The sequence below is a fragment of the Triticum urartu genome, chromosome 2A (assembly GCF_056163025.1).
Source record: "Triticum urartu cultivar PI428250 chromosome 2A, HENAU_Tu73, whole genome shotgun sequence".
Classification (NCBI taxonomy): domain Eukaryota; kingdom Viridiplantae; phylum Streptophyta; class Magnoliopsida; order Poales; family Poaceae; genus Triticum; species Triticum urartu.
In genome coordinates this window covers 430442763-430447331 of record NC_141874.1, presented here as the reverse complement: position 1 = coordinate 430447331, position 4569 = coordinate 430442763, and positions in this window count along the sequence as shown.

The window sequence follows — 4569 nt, the reverse complement described above, 5'->3', positions numbered from 1 at the left end:
TAATAGATCTGAAAATAAAAGCAAATAAAAATAGATCTTGAAGGCAAATATGACAAAGAAGAGACCCGGGGGGCGTAGATCTCACTAGCGGCTTCTCTTGAGAAAAATAGTATACGGTGGGTAAACAAATTACTGTTGGGCAATTGATAGAACTTCAGATAATTATGACAGTATCCAGGAAATGATCATTATATAAGCATCACATCCAAGATTAGTAGACCGTCTCCTGCCTGCATCTACTACTATTACTCCACACACCAACCGCTATCCAACATGCATCTAGTGTATTAAGTTTATGGAGAAATGGGGTAATGCAATAAGAACAATGACATGATGTAGACAAGATCTATTCATGTAGGAATAGACCCCATCTTGTTATCCTTAATAGCAACGATACATACGTGTCATTTCCCCTTCTGTCACTAGGATCACGCACCGTAAGATCGAACACATCACAAAGCACCTCTTCCCATGGCAAGAAAAAACGATCTAGTTGGCCTAACTAAACCAAAGATTCGAAGTAGAAATACGAGACTATAAGTAATCATGCATATAAGAGATCAAAAGACTCAAATAACTTTCATGGATAAAAACATAGATCTGCTCATAAACTCAAATTTCATCGGATCCCAGCAAACACACCGCAAAAAGAGTTACATAAAATAGATCTCCAAGAGACCATTGTATTGAGAATCAAAAGAGAGAGAGAGAGGAAGCCATCTAGCTACTAACTATGGACCCGTAGGTCTACAAAGAACTACTCACGCATCATCGGAGAGGCACCAATGAGGATGATGAACCCCTCTGTGAATTGTGATGGTGTCTAGATTGGATTTGTGGTTTTTGGAACTTGCGGTGGCTGGAATTGTTTTTCATCAAATCCCCGAGGGTTTCTGGAATATTGGGGTAATTATAGAGCAAAGAGGCAGTGCGGGAGGCCACCGAGGTGGGCACAACCCACCGGGGCGCGCATGGGCCCCCAGGCGCACCCAGGTGGGTTGTGCCCCCCTCGGGGCAGTCCTCTGGTACTTCTTTGGCCCATCGTGTGTCTTCTGGCCTAGAAAAATTCTCCAAAAAGTTTCGCTGCGTTTGGACTCCGTTTGGTATTGATTTTCTGTGAAGTAAAAAATAAGCAAAAAAACAGCAACTGGCACTAGGCACTATGTCAATAGGTTAGTCCCAAAAATTGATATAAAGTTGCTATAAAATGATTGTAAAACATCCAAGAATGATAATATAACAGCATGGAACAATAAAAGATTATAGATACATTGGAGACGTATCAGATATTGCTATGGCCAAGGCTGCATGACACACAAAGGAGCAGGACCACGATGTCTGATGTCTCGCCAACATCATCTCACCATCATCGGATAGCGACATGATGAGCACAAACGACGATGACACATCTCCTACCATGGATGCCTACATGGATGACTACTACCACCGCTCTAGTGATCGCAAGCGAAATGTCCCCACGAGGAAATCGTGATGTTTGCTACGGACGGGGCAACAGACATGGGGTGGCCCATCGGACAGGAAGCCTGGCAGTGGGCTGGCCTCACGGCCCAGGAGTTTCACAGTACCAAGGGCGACCCACATCCTCTGCGCCAGTGTCACCAGGTGGCAGAGTCACTCCTCAACATCCTCGATGGCAAACTCCAGAAGGTGAACTACACAGCAAAGCCGCCAGCAGTGCCAAAGCATTAGGGGTACTAGCCACGGCCATTCCGATATCGGCCCCGAACTCGACGTCTGTGAGCCAGCCAAAGAAGCTCTGGCCCCGTCCTCACCCAAATAGGTGGGTCTGGGACTTGCGCTTCTAGGGAAGTCAGTACCGTGGCCTCCAGGATCGACGGGTGGAGGCGCAACAGCTGACGCCATAAGAATATCAAGTACCACGGCTACTTGCTACAACACTTTAATGAAGGAGGTACAAACTCTACACTTACCTGCCTCTGAGATCACGGCTTCAGGCATTGAACCCTGATCGCCTCTCAAGGCCCTTGTGAGTCGGTCGCGAGGGCATCTGTCACTAGTGGAGGCGGGATGGAGATCCCAATCGTGGTGACCTCCTTGATGGAGCAAGCAGGCCTGAAATCGCGAGGCCTAAAAGGCCAGCACACAAGGCAAGACAATCTTCACAGAAAACCACCAAGTCACGAATAGGAGACTTACCAGCTCGGCACAAAGAGTATTGCGCTTCCTCAAGGGGTTCACCATAATGAGGAGAACTGCTAACACCGGAGGCACATTGGCCCCTTCAATGGGCTCATGGATCATTAAGGAACCTAGCTGAGGCTCCCACTCTAGCGACGCCACTCCTGCAAAAGCTTCCTCTCTGTGGCCCCTCTTTTGACCCCATGCCAGTGAAGCCACCGAACTTCTTTCTCACGGTTTCATTCCTCCGTGGAGGGTCCTTTTTCGTCCTCCTCCTTGTCATATCCTTCCTACTTGTCACCATCATCATCATTGCCCTCTTTCTCCTTGGGGTGTGACAATCTTCCTTTTCTTGGTAGGCGCGCGACGGGCTATGGGGGCCCTCTCCGGCTCTGGCTCTAGTATCTTCGCCATCATCGGGTCCAAGACCTACCCCGGCAACAGGGGCTCCAACATGAAAGCGGTGAAGCCCGCAAGCTCCTAAGTGGTCTCGAGAAGTCAGAATGGGGTAGGAAGTAAAGACACTTAACGATGGAAGGAAATGCGATTGAAAACTTCCATTGGCAGGCGTTTTGCCAGAGTGGAAGGGCTCCACGATGACATCCAAGGGGAACTTGTCTAGCACCAACTCCGTCAAAGCATGGACACGGGCCTGCTTCATCTTTGTTGAGCTCTTCCACGATGGCACACATCGAAACCTCGAGCCCCATGTAAGCAAACATCGGGTTGGCCCAGGCAGTGATACGTCTCCATCGTATCTACTTTTCCAAACACTTTTGCCCTTGTTTTGGACTCTAACTTGAATGATTTGAATGGAACTAACCCGGACTGACGCTGTTTTCAGCAGAATTGCCATGGTGTTATTTATATGCAGAAACAAAAGTTCTCGAAATTACCTGAAACTCCACGGAGCGTATTTTTGGAAATAATAAAAAATACTGGCAAAAGATCAAGGCCAGGGGGCCCACACCCTAGCCATGAGGGTGGGTGCGCGCCTACCCCCTGGGCGCGCCCCCTACCTCGTGGGCCCCCTGGAGCTCCTCCGACCTCAAGTCCAACTCTATATATTCGTGTTCGAAGAGAAAAAAATTAGAGAGAAGGATTCATCGCGTTTTATGATACGGAGCCGCCGCCAAGCCCTAAACTCTCTTGGGGGGCTGATCTGGAGTCCGTTCGGGGCTCTGGAAAGGGGAATCCGTCGCCATCGTCATCATCAACCATCCTCCATCACCAATTTCATGATGCTCACCGCCGTGCGTGAGTAATTCCATCGTAGGCTTGCTGGACGGTGATGGGTTGGATGAGATTTATCATGTAATCGAGTTAGTTTTGTTAGGGTTTGATCCCTAGTATCCACTATGTTCTGAGATTGATGTTGCTATGACTTTGCTATGCTTAATGCTTGTCACAAGGGCCCGAGTGCCATGATTTCAGATCTGAACCTATTATGTTTTCATGAATATATGTGAGTTCTTGATCCAATCTTGCAAGTCTATAGTCACCTACTATGTGTTATGATCCGGTAACCCCGAAGTGACAATAATCGGGACCACTTCCGGTGATGACCGTAGTTTGAGGAGTTCATGTATTCACTATGTGTTAATGCTTTGGTCCGGTACTCTATTAAAAGGAGGCCTTAATATCCCTTAGTTTCCGCTAGGACCCCGCTGCCACGGGAGGGTAGGACAAAAGATTTCATGCAAGTTCTTTTCCATAAGCACGTATGACTATATTCGGAATACATGCCTACATTACATTGATGAATTGGAGCTAGTTCTGTGTCACCCTAGGTTATGACTGTTACATGATGAACCACATCTGGCATAATTCTCTATCATTGATCCATTGCCTACGAGCTTTCCATATATTGTTCTTCGCTTATTTACTTTTCCGTTGCTATTGTTACAATCACTACAAAATACCAAAAACATTACTTTTGCTATCGTTACCTTTTGCTACCATTACCACTACTATCATATTACTTTGCTACTAAATACCTTGCTGCAGATATTAAGTTTCCAGGTGTGGTTGAATTGACAACTCAGCTGCTAATACTTGAGAATATTCTTTGGCTCCCCTTGTGTCGAATCAATAAATTTGGGTTGAATACTCTACCTCGAAAACTGTTGCGATCCCCTATACTTGTGGGTTATCAAGACTATTTTCTGGCGTCGTTGTCGGCGAGCATAGCTCTATTCTTTGAGTCACTTGAGATTTATATCTGCTTATCATTATAAAGAACTTGAGAGATCCAAAAACTAAGATTTATCCCTCAACTACGAGGGGAGGTAAGGAACTGCCATCTAGCTCTGCACTTGATTCACCTTCTGTTTTGAGTAACCTGCGACACCTAAACCTGCTTCTGCTATTGATTCTGATATGTCGCAATATTATTGTTGATGCCACTTC